This window comes from Ictidomys tridecemlineatus, chromosome 2, assembly GCF_052094955.1.
Source record: "Ictidomys tridecemlineatus isolate mIctTri1 chromosome 2, mIctTri1.hap1, whole genome shotgun sequence".
NCBI classification, from domain to species: Eukaryota; Metazoa; Chordata; class Mammalia; order Rodentia; family Sciuridae; genus Ictidomys; species Ictidomys tridecemlineatus.
This window is the reverse complement of record NC_135478.1, coordinates 122,888,888-122,915,965: the sequence shown is the minus strand read 5'-3', so window position 1 is coordinate 122,915,965 and position 27,078 is coordinate 122,888,888. Positions and strand designations below refer to the sequence as shown.

At 35.6% G+C, this 27,078-nt stretch overlaps 1 long non-coding RNA gene across 2 annotated transcripts in view; it reads left to right on the top strand.

Annotated features, from left to right (window-relative positions):
- Nucleotides 1–26,597, top strand: part of LOC120891998 (uncharacterized) — a 56,570-nt gene extending 29,973 nt beyond the window's left edge. For both annotated transcript variants that reach the window (XR_013435018.1, XR_005736618.2), the window contains one exon: nt 26,117–26,597. This is a non-coding gene — a long non-coding RNA (uncharacterized LOC120891998). The remainder of the gene's footprint in view (nt 1–26,116) is intronic.
- Nucleotides 26,598–27,078: the final 481 nt, after the last annotated feature.

Below are 27,078 nucleotides of genomic sequence, written 5' to 3'. Positions count from 1 at the left end.
AAAAAATAAATATTTTTAAAAAATATTCTTTTCTAACAAACACCCACATGACAGTCTAGTTTTCACTTTTATGCTATTTAATTACCCTAAGATGAACTTGCACTATGATTATACCACTTGAAATAATAAATCCAAATTCCAACAAGCTGAGCCTTCTTTCCCTTTGTTTTCTATACTCTTTTCTTCTAAGCAACACTGCCCTTTGCACCAGTTGGATTCATTACCCTAGTTCCTCACTTCATACCTCATCAGCAAGACTGAGAAAAATAATCAATTATTTTTGGGTAGGCCCACAAAATTTAATTTTGCTAACTCTTTTGTCTTTCCACTAAAACTAAGTTGCCAATTCCTAACTCTAGAGTAGACCTATTTGTCTAAATTACCTTATTCAGCTGCCTAGTTCAACTAGATAGAAATGAAGTATACTAATTGGCATCATGACATATTTCTCTTATTCAGTATTTAGGATTTGTATAAAGATGGTAGAAAATTAGAGTTAACAAATGTAAGCAAATGTAAGCAAAGTCTTGATGAATGGAAATATGCTTTCTTCAGTCCATAACTTTGTTGAAGTCAGTATTAAAAAACTCTAGAACAGACAATACAAGACACATGATTCTCCAACTAGGAGACCAAATAGATAAACTGGAAACATGGTGTTATAATAGCAAATTTCTTTTCTTTTCTCTCTTTGTTTTTTTGACCAGGGATTGAACCCATTGAGCCACATCCCTAGCTCTTTTTGTTATATTTTGAAATAGGGCTTCACTAGATTGCTTAGGGTCTCACTAAATTGCGGAGGCTGGCTCTGAAGTTGAGATCCTCCTGCCTCAGCCTCCCGAGCAGCTGGGACTACAAGCATGTGCCACTATGCTGAGCAAATTTCCTTTTTTGATGGTAGTATTACTTAAAAACAGGAAACTATAGAAGGAAAAAAGGTACACAGAGAAAGAGAGGGACAGAGACAGACTATCATTTTTTCAAAAAACCCCAATCTGCCAGTTTTTAAAACTCATGATAGAAGTAATGACCCTGACTTGCAAAAGAGGGAGCTAATGCTTAGAAAATTCAAATAAACCATTTACAGGGACTTAACTAGTACCTAGTAGAAGCAGGATTTCAACTCCAATAGGTGTGACATGAACTATTAGGTATCTGCTGCAACAGGTCTTTGTGATGTTCTTGCCAACAAGCAGGGGAAAAATGAATAAAATAGTAATGGGGCTATGGAAATTCATATTTTGCTGAATAAGCATATGATGCTAAATTTCTTCATGCCTAATTTCCAGATCTATAAATCTAACTATCTACCTGCCATTTCTAATGCCTGTGGCTGTCATAAAGGCACCACATACTCAGCCAATCTTTTCCAGAAAGCTCCTCCTTGTCCAAGGTTTCCTACTGCCATGAATGTTTCACCACTTCATTTCTTTGTTCAAGTAAAAAACCAGGAATCATTCTGATACCATTTCTTCCTCATGGTGCCTCTGCTTTCCACCTTTCTGTTTCTTTTCTCCAAGCTGCCATGTTCACCCTTATAATACCATTAGTCCTTGCCTTGCCACATCCGCTCTTACATCCTACCAATTCTCCCTTCAAAAAGTTTATGTCATCTTTTTTGCTCAAGACAATTGGATGGCATTATATGGGGAATAATGGTCATAAAGTTAAAATCCTTCTCTCGGCTTATATAGCCCACCTTGATAGGGTCCCTAAGAGTCTCTGTAGCTGCCTCTTTCACTACTGTCCTCTGGCTGTCCATGTGTCCATCACAGACTAGTCTTCATACAGTGCCACAACATGCAACTAAATCAGTTAGGGCCACTCCAGGTGAATTGGGCTGGCACTAAATAATCCTACAGACACAGAAAATACCTTTTTCTTGGGGTTCAGTGATGGCTCCTCAGCCTCAGCTCCCACAAGGGAGGCCAGAGAGGCAGGCAAAAGAGAGAAAGCATACCTGAGACCATCCTATTTATTGAGGGAAAGACATGAGAAAGTTCAACCCAAATAAGGCAAGGGATTGGGCTTCAGGGGGTTGCTTGGTGATATCTTGCGGTCAGCAGATTGACGTCTTGGAAAGCCACAGGTGTTGTGTGAGATCAAAGGCACAGCAAGCAAAAAGGACACATACTTCGTCACACAGCCCAGTCAGAGCAACAACATCATTCCAGTCCCCTCATGTGCTCAAATGTTCATAGCTCACACACACACGGTGCGTGGCTGGCTCATGACCATACAGTACCCCCAATCTGCCATATTCCTTCCAATCTCAGACTCAGAGTGTTTGAGGAATTAATGATTTCCCCACCCCTACTCTACTTTCCCCCATAATACTTATTTTGTAACCTATCTTATAATTCATTTATGCTGTCATTATTTAATGTCTGTCTCCCTGCACTAGAATTTAAGTTCCAGGAAGACAAAAGTTTCTGCGCACTGATACCCAGACCAATGCCTTATTCTTATCAGTTCCATGACCAATAGTTGTTGAGTGAATTATTTCATTCACTTTTATTTATGACATATGGATGAATAAAGGACATGCCCACCAAATATCTGGATGACATGTACTCATGTACTACAACAAAATAGGACATATATTTTTTCCAGACTGCTATACAATTAAAACTACATAGAGGCTTGTCAAATGGCTTATTTCACTTAGTAAAATGCATTTAAGACTCTCTATCTATTTTCATGTCTTAATAACTTTTATTTTGTTCAGAATAATATTCCAGTATCTGGATATACTGTAATTTGTTTATCCATCCACCTATTGGAAGATCTTCTGATTGCTTCCAATTTTTTAAAATTATGAATTTGGTTTTTATTTAATAAGAAACACATGAGCATCAATCTCTGTTAATACTCTGTTAATCTAGTTCTATAAAAATGCTAGCCCGTCACAGACTTCAAGAGATATCTGTACTTACTAGTCCTGTTCATCTCTGCAGAGTTCGGACCAGCTCTCTGATGATTTTCATGGTTATTTATCAAGAAATATCAGAGCAAATTCTGAGCCCAATATTTTCTCATAAACTGGCATATTTACAAAAACAAAAGCAACTCAAACAACTAAAGAACTCAAAATCCCTTCCATTGAGGAAATGAAAGAAGTATGAACATTTGGATGAAGAAGAGAGAATTCAGAAACCCTGACAGCTATCTTCAACAATGTTAAAGACAGTCATAGGGAAGGGGAAGAATACATTCTGTAGGATTCCCACCCATTTTTGTTGAGAACATTTCCCTACTTCTGTCATCAAAGAGCAACATCAAGTTATCATCTGACAACAAAAAATATTCAAAATATTGTAGCCCTAATAAATCCCTACATATATCTCATATAAACTTCATTCTGAAACTTGTCCATTAACAAAGTGTCCAAGTGGAAACTTTCTAAAACAATATTGAAATTGGATCCAGTAACACAATTCTTTATCTCTGATGTAACCAGACACTCTTGAAGGTGATTATTTTTAAACTCTTAAGTGAGAACATTGATTCTAACATGGTCTATTATATTGCCTGGGAGAAGATGGACATTCCTTCTATGTGATCCTCACAAGTTTTATTTTCCAACATATTATCTAGGTCCTTTCAACTTCAGTGCAAAATTCTTCCTCACAGTTTTCCTCTGAAACAATGCCCTGGGGAGGCCTCTTTAGTACCTTTCAGTAAGTGATGTGAGGACCCTTGTAATTCTTTTGCCCCTTTGGAAGCCAAAAGCACCATCATGTACCTGCTGTTTCATATAGAAGTTCTCTCATGGGCAAGTGAATCATTTCTTCAGTTGACTGTTAGTGCCAAGCTGACTCCTAGCCAGAGCCCAGTGGTTACAACTCGTCCTGAGAAAAATTCCTGGATCTTTTCCGAAACTAAGTTGCTTAAGGCCTTCATTTTATGCCTAAAAGTCCTTTCATTTTCAGAGATCAGCTTATCTTAAAATCATCTTTATTCATCCCTCACACCACCACCCCCATTTCTGTTACTTCTACAGAAACAGATAACCAGGAATTAAAATACTGTAGTCATAGGGATGGGTGCTCTTATCTGAAGATATTAGCACCCATTCCTCATTTTCTGATGCCTAATATCATCTCACTGTGACTGAACTTTGGCTCTGGAGAAGGAAATATTTTTCCATTTTTAAGAGCAATGCCCCCAGGGACCTGCCTCTCCTTTATGAACTCAGCCTAGGCTTCTCATATGGGAGTCATAAACACAATTTTGACTCAAACCTGTATTTCTTTTGGCTTCAAGGGAGAACTATATAAACTTTAATTTGGCTATGCAGTTCAGGAATAGTAAATGTCATTGCAGGCCTTCATTTAAGATCAAACTTTATATTTGACAACTTTTCTGTAAAGTAAAGTACATAGAAATGGCTAGCCATGCTCATAATGCAATCAGTTTAATTAGTTTTTACATACTAACAAAATATCAAACATTGGCAGAGTCACCATCTTCTGATTATGTCTTATTGACATGAATGCATTACAGTGTTACCCTTCTAGTTTCATGTTAAAATACTAAATACTAAAATTTTGCACTCCCAAATCCTGTATTTGTTCAGTGAGTTGTGCCAGAATAACTGAGAAAAGGAGACAGTAAACACAAAGCTGACTTTTGTATATTAATATGGAATTAATGACAACTTAAATCCTGAAATATTGCTTTGCTTTTTTGAAATTTCCCTAAGTTGCAGACTAAGGGAGGAAAAGCTATTGTCTCAAGAACTAGAAGAACAAGAAGGAATTCCAGAATTTGTTCTAACTTTAACAAGTCGAGCCAGAAACCGAGGTACTTCTTGTGTAGAGGAACTGGAGAGCCAGTGGAATGACTCAATTTGATACATAATATTTGGCCACCAGTCCAGAAACTATGCTGAATAGCAAGACCCAGAGATGAGTAACAGACCAAGCTCAGCACACATGAATCCCACCACAACATGGAAGCTGAATAAGCAAAGTACTGTGTGAGCAAAGAGAGAGCCATTCCTTTAGTGTGACTGGAATAGATTTCATGGGAAAAGTCCCATGGTAGGACTCTGATTTAATGAGTCACGGAAGAGGAGGTTGTCTAAACATAATAAAAGACATAGGTTTAGGAAGTGATGATGTTTTGGGAACCATGATATAGAACACAGTGTTGGTGAGGAAATTCCCTATACCAGTGGCTTTAGAGTTAAAGACTTCTTTGAGACTGATCTGCTCCCCTAAACATGTGCATGTACACAGACATATGTTTTGTGAATAACTGGGTTTCATGGGTGTTGAAGAGACTGGATTGGAAACCTCTAAGTTTATATTCACAGAGCATTACCTATTAAGTAATGTTCCTACTTTCAAAGAACCAGGGTCAGTGCTTTCCCGATTAGGATGTTTATTATGAGTGATTCTTCACAGTTTTGTAAGGTGTTTGTTACCAAAGACAGCTTCTTTAATAAAAATCCAATTTAAAAAGGATTAAATTAATTTTAATACCAGAAGAACCTGATGAGATTAATGAGTTTAGCCTCTCTTCCTCTCAGGTGAATTTTTAAAAAATTTCTCCAAACATCACAGATGGATGTGCATTTTCACTTGAAAGACATTCTATAAAAGGCCATTTTCCACTATTTTTCTTAAAGTATTTTATTGAGTGAAATATTTATTTTCTTATACTTAAAGCATGCATTCTTCCTCAATTCTCTCTAAACACTGAGAAATACTGACTAGAACTTCCCTGCAAAAGTTATTTGTCCATTTACCAATGGACTGTGATGTGAGTTTTGTTGATAAAACTGGAGCGACAACAACAAGGACAACAATCTTGTTAGCATTCCTTAATGCTGAATGTACTCATTTTCTCCAACAATGGTGCATAGTCAGGTCAGCATGTGATTGACCTGCCCTTCAGACCTTTTCTTCTTTAACAACATTTACCATTCAGTCTCCACCTTGCATTGGTATTTTTGAGATTTTTATTCCTACAAAGTACATTTCTTTGTGCAACCCCTTTACATATGATATGTTTTCTTGAACATTTATTTTATTCTAATTTTCCATAGGTAGAAAAACATTTATTTATATAATTTTAAAGTAGTAACAAGCCTATTTATTAATGTTTCTTTTAAACATGTAAACAGTTTAATCAATATTTATTTAATCCACAAATCATTATAGAAAATCTACATGTTATACACAAGGCATCATATTCTTGAAATAATAAAATATTTTTAAAATTATGTTTTCTATGAAAATTCACAATTTAAATCAGTTTTTAGGTAATCTGTGTTTATGGTTACATGATTAAACAGTGTAAGCCATCTTTGTGTTGCTCTTTGATAGAGAGCAGAGGTTATTTCATTGTATAACTTTGATACTCACCAAGGCACTGAGAAAAGAGATAAACTATTTTCAGCATCGTCTCCAAACAGAAAATTCCTTTTCTTATCAGTACTGGATTAAGTATCTTGTGGTACCATCTCTTTAGAATGACAAACCATTAGTGGGCAACAATACATCATCATGGAAAAATGGCAAAATATTTGTAAAGTGTGATTATTGAAGCCTTTCACGTCAGTTCTGATATACTTAGAAAAAAATACTGATAGACCATCAGTCTGAATGTACTCAAGTAACAACTAGTCACTGATCTGTCTTCTGGGGAGGTAGGTACAGTCCCTAGAGGGCTTCTAATTTGGAGAAAGACAAGAACTACTGCCAACATTTTCATTCTTTCATTCTTTCCCAAGCAACCTTACGCCTTCTTCTCTAGAAAATCTCTGGACAAAGACAAGGAATATCTGTCTCAAGGGATAACAAATTATTATTTTGCCCTAAATTGGAGCTGGAATGAGTACCAATTTTTAAGTCTTTTTCACTGTTAGCAGCATTAGGACAAGGTGTCCCCCATTGTCCAGAGAATGCAGAACCAGGGAAGCCACATTTGTTACAGAGTTATTTCTCAACAACTTTGTTAGGCCTGAATATGTTACCTTGCACTTACACATCTGTAAAAAGTCTTTCATTTGAATTAATAAGAGTAATATTTAGTTTTCTTATAGAGGTGACATTATAATATTAGAATATGTATTTGGTCAATGGCATCATATAAAATTATTTCCGTTGACACGTATTTATTCTTTTTTTTCACTGCAGGCACTAGGCTATACCTTGAGTATTCTTTATAAACAAGGCTGAGCCATTAAAGAAACATGACAGAACACTATTCTGAAATATTTTGTTTTTCCATGATTATGCAGTCAAAATAGCATTCCAAAACTTGTTTTTTCATTTTTCTATTCTGATCATTATTTTTAAAGAATAAGCTATAGTTTTACTTCCAATAGATACATATGTCAAGCCATTACCACTTCTAATTGATGTCCTGAACTCCAAGGAAGTGGAGCTCACAACTATGCAGGGAGCTGTATTTCTGTTTCCCACTTACTTCCTTGCCTAGATCAATGTACTCAAATCTGCCTGAAAACTCCACACAAATCCTGTGTTCGATCATCAGAAAAGATTCAGCTGCCTTCTCCGGGATCATCAGATTGCTCTCACAAATGCAAATATGAATTATTGTCACTATCATATCTGCCCCTTAAAAGACCTTCCAATGCAGAGACCAGTGTCCATATATCTTTCTATATACAGGCTTAGCACATTGTTTAGCACAAAACTGGTGCAAAATAAATGAATGTTTGCAAAAATGAATGAATGAATTTTTAACCAGGAGAAGACCTGAATAATTTATATCTATGTCTCTACCCAAGTTGGCCAGAACAAGCACTAGACTTCAGGGACCAACTGATCAAAACATTGCTAAAAGAAGGAGTGGTTAACCCTGAGTGGACATGCTTCGGTACCTGATTCAGCAATCAGGTAGATACTAACAACTAAAATGTAGCTCAAGACACAAGAAGCTAGTAGACTAAAAGCTGCCTCATTGCCAGGCAAGGGAACAAAGTATTAGGAGTACAGAAATACTAATGGTACAGAAATACAGTGTTCTAATATTTGGAATTTTTACCCATGGTCCTATTTTTGCCAGCAGGATGAAGGCTGCTGTGTAGCTCTTGTCTCATGCAAAGCAAGGGGTATAGGAAAGAAAGAGAGTTTGAGACCACTTCATAATCTAGGCAGGGCACTGAGGCCATTGGATTGTAAAAAGTTCAATGCCATTTTAACTTCTAATGATTCAGCTTTGTTCTTTCATAGATCCAAATCACTTTTTTTTTAAAGAGTGAATTAGCAATAGGAAAACAACAAACTCCCACATTGAGTTGTTCATGTCCTATGACATGATGGCTAAACAGTCATTAGAAAAAAGAAAGCTTATTAATGTAGGAGTGGTATTAATGCCAAGGTTAAAATTACTAGAAAATATTCACATTTTTAAAATATCTCCTTTTCGGTGAATTCCTGAATTAATTAGAGCAATATTTTCAGTAGCAAAGCTCTTCCTAGGCCCATATTTTTTCTCACATACATGGGCAAAAGCCATCACCTTAGGATTGAGATCTGAAAAGTCTTTTATTTGTGTCCAGGAATCTTTAGCATCTAGAGATTTACTTAGTCACCTGTTTAACTGAACTTGTTTCACTCCCTTACCTAGCGACTGGCGCTTTGAACTTTACCCAGACTTTGATTTAAGGACTGAAAAGCAAGAGGAATTGCTGACCTCAAAGTAATTTTTTTAAAAAAATTTCTTTCATAGGAGGAGTTAAGCCAAGTAGACTGTTACATGTTAGGTAACCATAGCTCATAAAACATGAAGTAGCCTGAATTAAATTATTATAATATAGGATAAAACACCTTTTATGTTCTTAATTCAGTTCTGTCTGGTTGATTACATTAGCCACTTCTTAAGAAACTTGTTTTGGAGGAGAAGATAGAATCAACTTAGTTAAGTGTCAGGCAACTTAGTGTTTGGGAGATGACCCTAGATAAAAGAAAAATAATCACAGATAAAAAATAATGAAATAAATATTAGTGAGTTCTTAGTTATGACTCAACTATGGGGAATTTATGTTAAGTTGAAGACAAATGAATGTGCAGGAAGGAAATATTTCCAATAAACACAGTCAGTTAAAAAGTAGAGGCAAGGGCCCTTTAATTATGATCCTTAACATGGTCTATTAGGTCTGGCCTGGCCTTTCTTCCTTCTTCATCTATATCCTTAACATTCTCAACTTTCCTCAACACCAACCCAGTAGAATTAAGCCTTGTACCCATGTTCAAGTCTGCATTCTTGATTCCAAATCTGAGTGACTTGTTACTGGCTTGGGAAAAATAATCACATAGCACTAAAAAATTGTCCACTAAAAATGCATGTTCCCAAAATGCAGCTGGCCTTACAATTTTATTTAATTCTAATCATCTTTAGTCTGAAACTTCTTTTATACATACATATAAAATTATAATTTATAATTTTCAATTGACAATGTTAATTTATAATATGTTTAAATTGACAAGTAAAAATTTTATGTATTCAATAATTTTATTATTTTTCTCCAGATTCCTCCTCAACCACCCCTCACAAGTTTTAGCAGGTTACTTTGCATCCTATCTCTTCAAAGAAATTGAGAGCATAAGGCAATATTACCTCCAAATGTCTTTCCCTAACCTTACGTTGACCCACTGTGTGCCTATTTTCTTGCAGATTAGACAACAAAGTTCTTAAATAAAGCCCATGTCCTTAGATAGTTCCTTCACATATTGTATGGCACCTTCTTCCACAGTCAAGTCCTCTTTCATATGTTATTTGAGGTCACTTCTGGATCTTCTCTCCTTTGTTTGGCTTCAAGGGCTTCTCTCTCACTCTCTTTCATTTTGGCTCAGACACAACATTCTTGCATCCCTGCTCATCTGTTCTGCACACTCTCCTTAATTAATATCATGATCTCTTCTTAGATTCCAAAGCACCTATTTCTGATGACTCTCAAATCTTTATCTCTAGTTCCACCTTTTCGCAATCTTCATAGATTCATGCCTAATTGTATCCTGAGCATTATTACTGTATGATCCTTTGGTGGCTTGGATAAAATCACCATATACCTCTTTAATTCATGCTTCTTCTTTACTTTTCTCCAGCTGATAGGAGCTGCCACCAGTTATCAAACTCAAAACTGGAAGTTTTGTCTTTTCTATCATCTTTTCTACTTATCGATTTACTGCAAATCTTGCAATTTTACTTTACAAATATTTACAAGTATTTCTCCAGTTGTCTTATTTCCATATCTACTCCTATTACTCTGGTATTATTCTACCCAAACAAGTTTCCAAAATAATTTCTAGTTCTCAAGCATTAGCCCCCTTCCATCTGTCCTTCACACTGTGTTTGAGTACTCACCTTAAAACTAAAATGTGAGGGCTGGGCTTGTGGCTCAGCGGTAGAGCACCCGCTCCACACGTGTGAGACCCTGGGTTTGATCCTCAGCATCACATAAAAATAAGCAAAATAAGTATATTGTGTCTGAGTACATCACCAGAGAGTACAGGGAACTACCTGCTGTCCCCATCCCCATCTCCAGCTTTCCATTGTGTTTCATGTCTTGAATTTGAAGGTATGGAACTGAACTGCTCATGGTCCTCACACTTTCCATGCCATTTCTATTTTAATCCTTTCTTCTGGCTATAACCCTAACCCCAACACACTACTCTAGCCAACTCCTGCTTTAAGACCCAACAAAAATGTCAGTTCCCTTAGGACACACTTCCCACTTCTGCTTACTGAAGGAAGATCCTGTCTGTATTCCCATGATGAATTTGTAAACTTTTAAAAATCCCTTAGTTTGTTTTCCATATAAATGTGTTATTAAATAGTTTCTTTTCTCCATACCTAATTACCAGAATATTCTACAGTTGAGTCAACCTGGCTTCCTATATGCAAACGTGTATTAGGTAAATATGCATTGCACTTTGTCATAGTATGCACATCTTTATCTCTGTACTTACTAACCTGTAATATAATGAGCTTTTATAATATAATGTCTCCCTCAGAAGTCTCCAAGTCCTTGAGAATAGTAAATATATTTCATTCATTCATGTAACTCTAGTACCTGGCATAGTACAAGATGCTTCATAATAATTTGTTAAATTAATGACATAGTAATACTTTCACCTCCATCACAGGGTGATACCTTTCTGCCTTTTGAATTGGTTTATTATTTCTTAGCCTATACAATTCATAGTTAATTTCCTGGAAATATGTTGGAGCAGGAAACAGCATTATATTTGTTCTTTTAAATTTTCCTTTTACAATAAAATCTTTAAAAAGCAGAGAGAAACCTCATAGCAGCTCTGGCACAGAAGTTGCAAACAACAGATATTAAACACTTGTAGTCAAAATAAGACTCTTCATTAGCCAGGAGAGCAGCACTAACCCAAGGAGTGATAACTGACCAGAGTAAGGGGTTGTGTAAAGTCTTCTCCATACATCTCTCTCACATATGCAGTTGCTATTTTTGCTCCAGTCCCTTACTACATCTTGTTTTTGGTTTTGTTTTCTATTTTGTTTTGTTTTCACAATAAGGGGACTATTCTTTCAGGCATTACTTGATACATAGATATGTAGAGATTTCTGGCAGGAATAAAATTGTTTGAATAATTAACTTCATTTTTCTTACATTTGCCCTTGTATTGTGACTCTGACTTTTACTAAGTCTCAGATGTCTTTTTTGATCAGGTAATTATTCTACATCTCCATCTGGGTTGGCAGGCCTAGGATCCTTCTTGATATTATGATGCCAATTAATCTAGTTCTTTCAATCCCTTATGTTATTGGTGACAACTTTCCTCTGAGTATTGGCTTTTTGATGTCTGGATCTATTTGACCAGCATCATTTGTGAAATGAGTGGGAAAAGCCCCTGTATGTGCTGTTGTGTCTATGTTTTCTCTCCATGTTGAATCAGACTTTGCTCTTAGCCGCTTGGGCTGCTACCTTACCACACCTCAGGTGAGTCATAGGAGCATATCCCCACCTTTCACTGATTCACATCTCAATTGGGAAGCTACTAGTGGGGCTTGTTCTTTCCTTGGTTACCTAACCTGGCCTCCCGGTACATTCTGTCAGTGCTCTCCTCTCCATTTGCTAAGTTTGAACATAGATGATGACTAGTACTTCCTACAAGGCTGCTGACAGACTTCTTCTAATACACGGGAGCAATTTTAAGGCCTACTTATTTTCTGCTGCTTCTCTACTGTATGTCATCTGAGAGCACATTAAGCATTCATGGAAAGTTTTTCTGAAATACAGGAAACCAAATGTTGACTAGTTAATCCTTATGCCACTGTTATAACCATAATTTGAAATAATAATTATAAAAATATGCAAGCTAACATTTCATAATTCAATTCAACTTTATGAAATGAATCCCCAGATTCATCTATTAAAACGTGTTACCAGCCAACTTTTTAAATTTTTCATGGTATTTTGTTACATACTGAATAATTTCTCTTACTTCCTGAGAAGTGTGATCATTCTGTAATGATTCTGTTACCTTTACATTCCTCCTCCTCAAATGTGGCACAACAGTATAATAAGTATACTGAATTTAAATAACAACAACCCTTATTTGTAGCATTTGCTGATTTCTGTGATGTAAATATTTTTACCATGGCTGATTTCAATATATAAGCGGGTTTAACAACCAGATCACTAAAATTTCTGCAATTTAATAATTGGTGCTGCTACCCCTCAGGAGCTGTCTCCAGCATGACCCTTGATGTGGTATCTGACCTGAGGTGCCTATTCTCTCCTTTTTGCTCAGTTAAGGGTCCACCAATGCACATGGTCACTCCGGAGATAAATCGGACTCAATAGTGAGCATTTCTAATAAATTTCTCTCTGTTTAGTTATCATAATACATTACAACACAAATTTTTTTTCTAATGTTTGCAATAGATTCTGTTTCCTGTGTTATTTTTTTATTTATACAGTTGACAAAGAGAAAAGTCCATGCCTCACAATAAGGAGGTACTTTGTTCATTTCAACACTCTTGTTATCAATGCTGCATGGTATTTGCCACTTTAGTTAAACCACTATTGTTTTGGTACTCTGTTTTAATGTGTGGCACACCCATGCTAAGCAACTTAGTAAGAACAACATTCTTTAGGAGGTGCCACTTATCTGAAAGTGCCTGCTGGGATCTCCCAAACTGTGGTTCCAATAATTGGGAGGATGCTGCCAACCAAGACAGTTGTACAACCTGGTAGGTGTGTTTTTTAACTCTTGATTTAGTGACTAAACTTAAAGACTTGTAACTCTTTGTACATGCACATTCTCAATGATCCACTGAAGGGTAGCATTTATCAGTATTACCAGGAAGAATTTCTGAGTAATAATATTCAGTTTCCCCACTGGCAATAATCGTTTGGAGGTATTACTTATTCAAGTTTTATTCCTAATATATTTTAGAGTACATGTCTTCAATACATTAAACATTTGTTTGGGAGATACATAAAATAGAGATACCCACCTCTTTCCCAACAACCCACCTCCAGAGATTCCAGGAGAGATACAGCAGTTTATAAATTCAAAGCAATGCTCTGTACCTAAAATAATCAAATAAAATAAGATAGGGGAGAAGAGATGGTTGGATACCAATTTAGGTGTTGAGGACAGAAGAGAATGGATCCATAAGTAGAAGAGGGCTGAAAGTACCAGGGATAGTAGATGAGAGTATTCTACCTGTGGCCCCAGCAATCTCTCACTTGCCTTCAGTGGGCTTATCCCGGGAGATAATTTTTGGATATTGAGGGCTGGGGCCCAGTCAGAGCAGAGTGTATCACCACCGCTGCACTGACAAGTTTTGCTTGGAACTTATGGGCTGCTCACACCCCATAATGTGGGGTTCTTTGCATGCATACCAAAGATTAGGAATATAAATATATCACCCAGAACCAAAATCCCTGGACACTTACCTACCACAGAAACATGCTAATGTTCTTTAGTTATTGTGAAATAATAATAATCTTGAAACAATGATAGGAAAATAAAAGCTTATGTGAAAGCAAGAAAAAAAAACAGATGTAAATATAAGAAGAAGAAGACAAGAATATGTAACTTTCAGAGAAATTGTGATCTAGCCATAGGAATGAATGTTTTAAAAAGAATGAAAGAAGAAACAGAAATACAGTAAACTGATAAAGTGAAAGAAGATGAAAGAAACAATGATTATAATACACGGAAGATTATGCAATTGGTATATAAACCAAGATTCCTGAGTAGCTCGGGAGCAACCTTGTGGAAGGTGTGTGGAGTTTGAATGTGTAAGCAAGGGACAGGAAGGGGTAAGAAGTAAATGGGGGCTGTCCTCATCACCCTCTACATTCAATGACACATTCTCTCAGGGAAATTCAAGTAGTTCCAGAAATATGGAACCTGGCCCTTTACATGGTTAGAAAGGCATATTTGTCCAAGAAAGAGGAAAGAACGTTTCTAAATAGTTTTTTATTTGATTTATAACTTTTAAATATTTAGGCATGTATGTACATATGCACACAGGCCTCCATTTGAACACTGTGTGGCATGGCACTGAAGGTGCTGAGCAGTGGACAGATTCTGGACTATATGGAAAGCAGAACCAGCAGTCCTGTGGATTGGCTGAAGGTGTAAAGGACAGAGGAGTCTGCAGACTTGCCATGGATGTCATCACCATCACAATAGACAGAAATGAATACAACAGATTGGGGGAAAGGTGTTCAGGATTTCAATTTTATGAATATTGATCATGAAATATCCAAATGGAGCTGTCAAATAGGCAATTATACAGGTATCTACAGTCCTCCTGCAGTTCTCCAGGTCAGGAGACATGCTAGGGGGCAGGCTCTAGGATGTGGACAGCAGCGGGCAGTGATAGAATCTATAGTGTCGCGGAGGGAGATGTCACCAACTGTGATGGTAGACAGAGATAAGAGTGAGAACTGAACCCAGTATCTTCCAACATTAACCAGTAACTAAATTTACCCACGGCAATAACACATTCAGGTGCATTAGGTAGATTTTTTAAGGATCTTGTATTGAGACAGTGGAGAAATCTGACACTATTCAAAGCTAACTTGAATCTAACTGAAATTCCTTGAAAGCCTTTAAAGCCAATTTTTTTTCTCTAATCTTTGTGACATAGAAGTTTGATCTTCACAGTGTATTCTTGATTTTAAACAAATTCCAAATTCCTGTGAACAAAATTAAAATTAAGGGGTGCTACTTGTGGTGCCCCTTTATTGCATATTGGCTATTGCGCCAGGAAAGAGAAGTTGTTCTTCTGAATTTTTATAATATACAATTACATTGTCTGTTTCATTGTTAGTTTATGTGTTAAAAATTGTCTATCTTCTCTGAGCAAAAAGTCCTATGAAACTGTTCTCAGCCTGGGATGGCTTCCCATCATCCCAGTAGACCAAGGAGATGCTTTTTGCCACAAAAAGCTTCTCCTTGGTCTACTGCCTTGCTTCAGCCTTTTGCCAGGTGTCTTTCTACCTTCTTTCCCCAGAGCTTTCCCTGAAGTTGGGGAAGGCCTGTTCATCAGAACCCAAGAGGCAGAAGGTAAAATACCCAAAGGAACTCTCAACCCAAGGTGGACAAAATTCAACAAGCAAATGCCCCAGTCCCCTTTGTCTGTGACTATGCTCTGTGAAAGGAGTGTTCCCAGTCGACTGAGCCTTAGTTGTGCACCCCTGCAACCTGTTCATTAACATGTTCTACACTGATTTTTCTTCCTTTTTGTCTTTCTTTTCCAGCCACTTCATTTCTACCTCCTTTGGTACCATTCTCAAATAAATTATCTTCTTGGTAATCTGAGGAAATATTAATTAGCATAGATCTAATTTAATCCTAAATAATCCATAAATATATTGTCTTATAGATAATGTAAGAATTTAGCAAATGAAAATATCTTGTATTTTCTAGGATCTTCCTTGTCTTTCCTTTTCTTACACACCAGTTGCCTGGAATTCCCTGGATCATAATATTGCCACAAAAAGCTTTATTTCTCTCATATCATTTTACATTTTCAGTTTGCTTCTGTTTTTTTTCCTCCTTTTTAAACATCCATTCCTTTGAATTGATAAAAATTTCTCTGAATACACATTCTTACACTTGCCTCAGGCATGTGTAACTGCTGTTTTCATTTCCTAAATGCTCTTTCTCTAATTGGTTCACTCCCTCACATCCCTCACAATTTTATTCAGATGTCACCTCCCTATCAGAACTTGCAGGGCCATCCTGGAAATGAACACCTTTCCTCTATGTCACCATTTTCATAATTTTTCTCGATAGCTTCATTGACCCTCCTGTATATTTTGTTTATTGCTTTTCATCTCTATTTTCACAAAAAATCAGGAGAACAGAAGTTTTACCTGTGTTGTACACTGATATGTCCACCTTTGCCAACAATAGACTTAATACAAATAGTCATTGAATGCAAAATTTTATGGCAATATTTTCCAAAGAATACAGTCAGGAAAATGCTTTGTATCCTTCAAGAATTTTTTAAGGGCTGGGGATGTGGCTCAAGCAATAATGCACTTGTCTGGTGTGCATGGGGCTCTGGGTTCGATCCTCAGCACCACATAAAAATAAAATTTAAAAAAAAAGATGTTGTGTCCAACAAAAGCTAAAAAATAAATATTAAAAATTCTTTCTCATCTCTCTCTCTCTTTAAAAAAAGATTTTTTAAAAATATTAAAATGAGAACTATATATCGATTGTATTATCTTTTTGGACTTGGCTAAATTTAATTCTCAAATTATAGTAGTTTTCTTATCCTTTGCTTACGTATTCAAAAATGCTAGTGAATATTTCTATTGGCCAAGATTATCAAGGAGATAGCAGATAAGAAGACAAAGGAAATCAGCCCAAGTAAAACAAATGACAATACCTTTTAAAGTGCTTAAAAAAACACATTTGAATGTATGAAAATATATTTTTGCCTTGGTTGTACTAAGACACCTGGGAAAGATGTAGAAGCTTGCTGAGGTAAAATCACTACTTGGCATTCTTTCTCTGAATTTCCAGATGACCTTGATTAAATCCCAGCAATTGTGAGGAGCAAAGCCAATCAAATAGTTGCAATAATATTTGAATTTTAGAATACAGAAATTCTTATGAACACAAATAAAAGCAAACAATTCTCTACAGTTAGATTGTTGTACATATGGCTGGTAGCAATCAGTGTTCTTCCTGTTGAAGGTTCTACCCGGAAGGAGACTTTAGACTGTGAGGAATTTCTTCAGAGTTGATAGAGGAAGACTGCCTGCCATCTTTTACTAGGAGAGTTCTCATCTAAAGAGAACTACTAAGGCCCACTAAAGGGTTATGAATAAAAAAATAAACAAACAATATAAAGTTAATAAAATTTTCTTCAGTACCTCTTACAAGTCCCTTGATTTATTTGTTTACAAATACCTTTTCACTGATATATTTTTGTTGTTGCATCATTATTCTTACAGTTAGTATCATTTGGTAATGATTTTCTTTTACTCGCCCCCTCACCAAAAAAAAAAAAAAAAAGTTGATCTTATGAGTAATTTTCGTATTGGTCAAAGCATTTATTTCACAAAGAAAACATATACTCAAAAACATACAGAGAGAGAGAGAGAGAGAGAGAGAGAGAGAGTTGGCCTTTTATCATAAACATAGTGGTTGATGAATTTATATACCCAAAGATTTACAGAAAGATAATGAAAAACCACAAAATAAAACTCTTTTTTCTTATTAATTTTTTTAAATTTTTTTCCTGCAAAGTGGTTACCATCCTGTGAGATCCTGACACACACTTTTCTTTCAAATAGATGAGTATATGTATTTAATTTCACTCTACTGTTTTCCTATTTCTGTTTGTAGAGTTTCACTACTTCCATCAGACATGATTTTCACAAATTTTTTACTTTGTGGTTTTGTGGGAATAAGATTCCTAACCAAGAATGTAAAGATAATTTCCTGTAAAATTTCATAACTTCAGACAATTATTCAATTGAATATTGATTGAAAAATCTACTATGAGAAACTGCAGTGCCTGTCATCTCCACTTCACCCTAAACTCATTTCCTGCTAAGCAAAACTCTTGAAATAGTTCAAGCAAAATAATCCTAAGAATACAACAAATTATGTGCTGATCTCATAGGAGAGCATTAACTTCATGGTTTGCCAGAAGTTCATTTCTAAATAATTCTAAGATAGAACATTTGCCAAAGAATTGCCATTTAATGATTCAGTTGAGGAGTGACTTATTTTCAAAAATATTTCCAGATGTTCAAATCCACCTTCACTTCAAAAGGCCACATTTTTAAAAGCGAATGACCTTGACTTTCAGCTACTCTATCAAGTATTACATTTTTGTTTAATATGTTGAAAGAAAGACCCCTGTTTGTTTTACCTCATGATCTTCTTAGCTCAGGAAATCCCCATCATGGATGTACTGCAAGTCAACAGTGAAGCAGGCTCGCAGAAGCTGAGTGAGGAGGCTTGTGCCACATCTGCTTCTAGTCTGCACAACTCCAGGGAGGATTGCCATATTTCTGCTGCTCGTGAGAACCTCAGTTCTTGCAGCCTCCCATCACCAAATTAAGGAAGAGGCCATACTGCCAAGTGACCTTTATCATTCCTTACACTCCTCTATGTAAACACATTTCTGGGGATGTATAATATAGTCAGAATGATTTACCTTTAATATATTAAGTTGACAGAGTAAGAGCACATTCATTTTCCATGGATTGTCATTTTAAACCTTGACTTTCTCTAATACATAAAATGTCTATATATGTTTTGTTCAATTATCTAAGTGTTAAATGTAAATCAGAAAAGCCATTTTTCCATGCAGAATTTGAAAACTATTTAATTTTTTTACATTGAATAAAAAGAAAGTTTTACCCTCTCTCTGAGTTAGATATTAAACCTACTATTTGACAGTTGTTTAAAAATATTTTAGCATTTAGAATTAGACTCCAAAGAATGTATATTTTTAAAAATAAGATCTCATAAAATGATCTTTCTCTGCATAAAGCCATCTAGCAATGAACATGCAGTGGGTTAATTATATTTGCTATAAATAGTATTCCAATTTACTGACATAAAGTGCACATTGCTTTTGGAATTATATACCAATAGTAACAATTTTCCAGTTAGAAGTTATCCACACAGTGTCCAGTAATGCCTACTATAGAGATCCCAGCCTCATGTAGTCAGTGTGTACCTTTGGGGCTTCCTCACATTGTGGGCTTTAAGAAGTTTCTGTTCAGATACTAGTCTGAGATGGCACTCTTTAGGAAGTTTGGCGTGACAAGTATATGCCTTTCTGATTGGCTGCATGTGTTTCAAACCAGCTGTACTATTCACTGGCAGTTCAAATTTGGGCAGGTTGTTGCATGTCTCCTCATTTGTAAACTGCAGATATTATGGCTTCTCACCATTGCAGTGAGCAATGAAGCACCGAAATTTGAGTGCAGCACTTGACACATGATAAGCACTCAATGCATGGTGTTTTGTTGTTATTAATATTATAATTATTTCTATTATTGTTTTCCTCAGTTATAGGCCACCATAATTATCTTTTGTGAGATTCTACAGAACATCTCCTTGGATCAGAATTAATTATTTTCAGAAAAAAGCCAGTATTCTTTTCTCAAACTATTATAGTTCAGTCTTTTTTGAAATGTTATTTTCACTTGAATCACCTTAAGAACATACTTTTTCTGTTTTGTTTGTGGATCATTTTCACCAGAGACCTTCCCCTATATGAGATGATGTTTCCATTTTTATGCAGCAGACTGAAATTACAAAGACAGAAAAACTTGCTGAGCTGGGCAGCTTTCAGAGTCAGCTGAAGAGTATAACTCTGAGTTGGTTGTGATTTCTTTAAAGCCTTGCTTTGCTTTTAGTCTCTGTGTTACACCATTACCCTAAATCTGAGCTATTCCATGTGCCTGTGCAAACCACAGAATATTGGATATCAAACTGGAAAGTTCACACCCTAAAACTCCGCTGCCAGGGAATACGTAATTGTGTTTAGAGGAAGTAAAATGGTGTTGAACAATGGAGTATCCATTTTCAGCCCTGATGCCAAGCAGGAAGCAATTCTTCTTGCCAAAGAAGCTTGAAACATCCAACTCACTTTCCTTATCTGCCTCCAACTTGTCCTGTGTGCTCCTGTTTTGTATTCATTTCACTGAAGTTATGTTTTCCTGTGTCTTTTTGTAGACTTCTCAACTATGAGTTTTCTTAGATAATATTATCATGTGTGACTTCTCCTTTAACTTTGCCACTTCTTTTCAATAGGTCCAGTCTAATTTCTCTGACAGATTTTTACTGGGGATACTCCATCAGGCAAGGTCTTGATAGAGTGACTGTATGTCCTAGTACGCTAGACCATACCTCTTCTTCTGACATAATGAGTGACTCCCTTTTACTTCAAATTGATCCAGTTTAGAAAATAAATTATATGGTCATAATGAGTTTCAGCCATCATACAGTGTGAATATAAAGTTCTTCATAGTCTCTCTCCCTCTTGAGGAGATTTGCAGAAATAAGTCAATTTGCATCTTCCTGGTTCTGTTGTGTTTATCCTTTTGTTCATTTTCACAGTTGGAATATGCTACAATGCAATGGGATCCTCGCCAGTTCCTTTTTTTGTTAGGTTCCTAACTCTGCTACTGATTTCAAGGCCACCTGCAGTTCTTTGAGAGGCGTTTGAAGGGAAAACCTACATTCATTCCCCAGTGTGGTTTCCTCCACACTCTCGCCTGCCCCTGTCTCTAACTGCTGCACTGACCATGCATTGTGGAATGGGAATACACACACCCGCCACATTCTCTGCCAAGCCACCTCATTGAATACTGACAGTTATATTGTCCTAGAAAGATCTAAGTGGATGAGGCTAACAAGAGTGGAAGAAGTCACAGTTATGGCCGGCTCTGAGGACTGTGCTAGCAGTTGGGGGTACATGCTTAGCTTTCTATTTGGTGAATGCTGGGTATTTGAGGCTGCAATGAAATACTAACATGTTTCCTTTCCAGCTTTGGTGTTCACTCTTCATATTGTACTGGTTCATAGAGTCAGTGTGAAACTCCAAAAATTAAATTTTCTATTTATCCTCATTGCTGATATGGTCATTAAAATTGTTCTGATTTTAGTGTTTGGTGATCCCCATTTTCTAGTAACATTGCTGATTTTTTTCCTTGTAGTATGTTTATGATCTTACATCATTTTATGACACTTGAATAGAGAATAAATCAAGCATCACTAAACTGACAATAAGTTAACTTCAAATCCTCAATTAGTCTATGGCTGAGTTACATTCAATAATATTTCCTTTAAGATTTTCTAATCTGTATTCAGATATGAGTTGATAGTATGATTGTGTGTTAATGTTGTTAATCTGGCAAATAATAGAAACCTATACTTGCATAAGCAAAAAAGGAAATTAATTGGTAGTATTCTGGAGCACCTCACAGAACTTAAGGTAGAATTTAAAAACTAAGGCTTGACGAAGGGATACCAGGGCAGCGCTAAGGTGGCGCAGCAGAACCTCAAGATCTTGCCCCTGTGGTACTTCCATTGATACAACACAGGGACAATAATTTTCCCTTTCTAAGTTGATAAGTCTCTCTTTTACATTCCTGGCATGAAATCTGACTGGCCCCATTTGAGTCAAGTACTTTCTGACTGTAGAAGGGAACAGGGTTGCTTAACACAGTCATGACTGTTGACAGCTACCACTGTGTATTGACAAAGATGCTTTGAGAAGGAGAAACTGGAGTCAGGCAGCAATTCTAAGTGGTGTCTGTTACATTTTTCTATGTGTGCTACCTCAGTTAACAATTTTGTATCAGAACTATTTTTGAAATAGGAAAAATTTATTCTCTCATGATTTCCCTTAGCCATCTTCCACATACATGCATCCAGGCCATCTGTGCTCTCTGCCTGAGAAAAGGCAAGATATAGCTAAAAGAGAGAAAGAGAGAAATTGCATTCTTTTAGGAGAAGGAAAGTTTATTATTAGTAGCAAGACTTCTCCACCTAGATTATGAAAACGACTCTTTAAAGAAAATTGAGAGTTGGAAAGAGAATAATCAGGTAAAATATCAGTAGATTTCAGAAAGAGTGACTGATTATGCTATTCCCTGCACCATGCCCCAGGCAGAAGACAGAAACTGTAGACTGATTTGTAATCTAAGACATTCAGGGTATCAGGGTCTCCTGGAGAGACAGTGAGACTCCAGAAGAGTGAAATCATTTCCAAGCACATAGGAGCAGCTTGAGAGTGGCAGAAAGAACCACAAAATGCAGAAAAATCTTACAGATGGGGAAGAGGAAAGGCCATACATACAACCTCATTGCTCAAAGGAGTGATGGACATGTCTATGGCCACCTGGCATGCAGCAGAGGAGGAGTCAATGAATAAATCAAACAGTGAACTTCAAATAGTCACTGTGACACTGTGGAAAACAGTAAATTTCCTAGAAACTGGTCTCAAACCTGGGAAAGATGGAAATGAAACATTGCTATCCTGAACAAAAAAGGAAGAGCAAAAGAAAGTTAGGTGTGATTTATGCTGTGAACTGAGATTTATATTAGTAAGGTTTCACTTGTTAAAATGGAATTGTATGTCATCATACGTTTTACTCCTCTGTGAGACTGTTTATGAGAGTAGGACAGTTTTATTTCTTGAAAAACTGAGAAACTCCAACATCAATGCTAACTGTACACATAAAGTTGTGGGGGAAATGGGCAGAATATTGATGGTGTTTTTGCTGTTTTAATGAAATCACACTATATACTCATTCTTCTTATTGGATCAAAAAAAACTAACTTCCTTTTAATAAAAAGTGGTATATATCCATTGTACAAAATATTAAAATTCAAGTCAAAGAAAAGAACTTTAATTATCCATAAGTTCACATCAGACAAAAATACCATTAAGAAATTAATATCTATTATTGATAAATCTCAATTTATAATGCTTAACATTTTGATCATCTATATTTTCAGTAGATTTCCATTTCTTTGAGGCCTTTAAATTTATTATTATAATTATAAATAGTCCTTACTTATAATTTGTATTTGAAATATTTTATCAGGTTGTTATAATTTTCATAATTGTAATGCTTAATCTTATAAGATAATTGAAAGTATATAGATAAGATAATAGACTCACTTGTAATACCAACACTGAAAAAAGAAATGTGAATACTTTGGTGTCTTTTTCCTTTCAAGTTTTGCATATATACAGAAACATACACAAATTTTGATTATATGATATACAGATTTAAATTTTGTAAATTTAAATTTATTCTTATATATATTTTTTCTTCACTAGATTTGCTATGATTTTTTATTTCAGTTATTTTCTAAGAAGATTTTTATCAAAGTATTTTATGTCTGAGATCTTCCTAATTCAATTTTACTAATTCCTAATTCCTGCTCTCTTAAGAACATGTTGTTACCACCCTTTGTATGGTTTTAGTATTGAGGCTGGAACCCAGGAGTGCTTTTCCACTGAGGTACATCCATAGTCCTTTTTTAAAGTTTTGAGATAAGACCATATTATTGCTCAGACTGGTCTCCAACTCAGCCTCCTGAGTTGATAGGATTATAGATATGTGACCATGGCCCACTTCTAACTGAAAAGATTATTTTCACCCCTTTATTTGGAATGTGAAAACATGTTTCAGAAAGTAAAATTACATTAGTTTTCCAACACGACCTGAGACCACAGTTTTCAAAAGAACCTTAGACTACAGTTTTCCTGGAATATGAGGGATAACCCTTAAAATCACTAGTACTGCAAAAAATAAAAATTGGTTTGTTTTTAAAGTAGTATTTAGTATGATTGTCACTTTAGAGAAAAAACATTCACAGTTCCATCTAACATATATTGAACAGGAAAAAAATGCTATCTAATTATCTATCTATCTTCATAAAATTAAAATTTTAAATGGTATTATCCCAATCTACTCAGCATTTGGAGAGGGCCTTCTTTTACTGCATCACAAAATGGTAGTGAAGTGGAAGAACAAATGGGAATATATGGAGGAAAAGTAAGAATGGCCAGGCTCACTTTATAATAGCCCACTCTCTTGAGCAACATACTAATCCCTCTTAATGACCTAATAACCTCCTCAGGTCATAGCAAATATCAATGTGAGTTTTGGAAGAGACAAACCATACTCAAACCCTAGTATTTATCAACTTTAAAGAAATTGATTCCTAGGTGAATAATATTTAATTCTTCTAAAAAGACTTTGAATATATTGTGCCAAGAAACATAAAACTGTTATCAAACTGTTTATTTGAGAGCAAGTAAGACAGTCAGACAATGAATTAAAAACATGGGCTCTTAGGGACTAAGCAAAGACTGCTTTTCTCAAGGCAATAGGGAGAAAACCATAAAAAAGATAAGAGCTATTAAACACAGGAGGCAGCCATGCTCTTGTATACAATGATATTAACAATTATCACTGGTATAATATTTATACAATGACCAAAATGCAATGAAACTGAAAATTAATAAATAAGTAAATGTTTAAAAGAGGAAAAGCTAATTGAAAAGATTAAATGACAAAAGAGAAAACACAGTGCACAAAGAAATGATAAATGTTTCTTAAAAATGATTTTGGTACTAAGGATTAAACCCTGGGAGCTCTACCATTCAGCTATATCCTCAACACTTTGAGTAGAGTATTTGAGTAGAGTCTCACTGATTTTCTTAGGGCCCCCATAAATTGTTGAGGCTGATCTTGAACTTGTGATCCTCCTGCCTCAGCCTCTTGAGTTGCTGGTATTACAAGCATGTGCCACCATGTGGCAGGATAATAAAACTATGAAAGGTATAACAAGTAAACCAGAAAAAGGAATCAATTTTAATTGACAAAAATGTGAAGTTATTCATAAAAGGAAATATAAATAGATGTAAAATGCAAAAAAATGTGGTAATCAAAGAAATACAATATAAAGTGAACAAATTTTTAATAATCATTATATGCAAAACTAAGGGGAAAGATTTTATTTATTGCCAATGACATATAATTTGGGGTGGCATTTCTTTTTTTTAACACTTTATTTATTTGTTTATTTATTTATTTTTAGTTGTAGATGGACACAATACCTTTATTTGTTTGTTTATTTATTTTATGCGGTACTTAAAACTCACTCCTCTTGATTTGAATGACATCACTCTCTCCTGGTTTTCCTCTACCCTCTGCCTGCCCCTTCTCAAATTCCTTTCATTTTTGATTGGCCTGAAAATACTAGAGCACTCAAGAATCAATACTGGACTCACTTTCTTCTCTATCTATACAATCTTTTTTTTTTTTTTTTTTTTTTTGTACATCCTCTCCTATGGATTAAGATTTCATCTGACCTTTTTGCTTTTTTCTTTTTTAATGTCTGACTTTTTCACTCAGGATTTTTTTTTTTAAATTCCTCCATGGAATAGAATTTCATGTATAAATAGTTTTCTTTATCATTTTTATATTTCTGGGTGTACTACAGCTGGATTATTGATTCACCTGTTGGGGGACATTTGAGTAGTGTTCAGTTTTGGGCTATTATAAGAAAAATTAATATGAACATTCAAGTTAAGTATATGGTCATAGTTTTCTTTTTGGGTCATGTGGTAAATGCTTCAGTGAGGAATTGCTGGGTCTTTGGGAAGTTTTTGTATACCTTTATAAGAAAGAAACTAAAAAACTGCCAAATTGTTTTCCAAATGGTTGTATCACTTTACATTATCACAAGTCATCTACTGGGTTCTATTTTCTTCATGTTTGTGCAATTGTCGTTTTTCTTTCTTTCTTTCTTTGTTTTTTGTAAATTCACCATCCTAGTGGTAAATAATTATTTCAATTTGCATTTCCCTGATGAGTAATGATGTCATGCACCTTCTTATTTACTTATTGGCTAAATATTTTTCCATTTTTATCAGTATCTATCTATGTATTATTGAGGCATAGAGTTCTTTGAATATTCTAGATCCATCTTTATCAGATATTTGTGCTATGAGTTGTTTTTTTTCCCCCAGCCTGTGTCTGTGTTTCTGTGTGTAAGGTCTGTAAATAGCCAACCACACAGAATTTCGTTTCTTTCCAGATTCAAGTAATCACCCTCTCCCTTCATCCCTGCAGGCATACACCCTGGTGAAGCTGGACTGTCTCCAACTCTGGAACATGGCGCTAACTCTTTCACCTAGACTTCTGCAAAAATCTTTAAAAGTAGATCCTCATGATTGGGTTTGGTGGCACACACTTATAATCAAATAACTTGGTAGACTGAGGCAAGATGACCTGAAGTTTGAACCCAACCTAGGCAACTTAGTTGCCTGTCTCAAAATAAGAAAAAAAAATTGAAGGGCTGGGGAGGTAGCTCAGGGGTAAAGCACTGCTGGGTTCAATCCCCAATACTGGGGGATTGAACTATATGTTTTCTTAAGACCTGTTCTATGCTTCTCTCTTCTATTTTTCTTATTTATCTTTCTTTTCATTTTCTCCAACTGGAATATAAACTTTATGGAAAAAGTGGTGTCTTAGAAGTGACCATTGTATCTATTTTAAAAGTCTTGCTAAATAAATATTTATAAATGAATAAATACATAAATTAAGAGTACAATTTTTCCCAAAAAGAAAGCCTGGTGTGATTCTAGACTGATGGATGGTTTTAACAAAATCATAGAAAAACATGAAAGGGGAGTTTCTTTTCCACATAACCAAAACCAGACCTTTGAAACAGCTTCTTCTGTAGGGCACCATCAACATGAGAATTCATAGCTGGCCATCCCCACTTTGTAAGACTATCAGCACAACAAATTGTCTACAAAGCTCTTGTAAATACAGATTTCTAGAATTCACACAAGACCTCCTCCTGAGATGGGGTTTCTGAGGTCCAGTTCTGGAAATCTGTTTTCTAAAGCTCCCCAGGTGATTTTAGCACAGATAGCTGCTTCTCACATGGCTTCCACAGCTGTGTCCACTTGCTTCACCTCACACCACCATGAACCATGTTTTTTTGCAAGTTAAAAAATGAAGGTCAGTATGGGCATGATGAGGCACAGTTTTAAAATAAAAGAATAAACAGACAAAACGTTTATTTT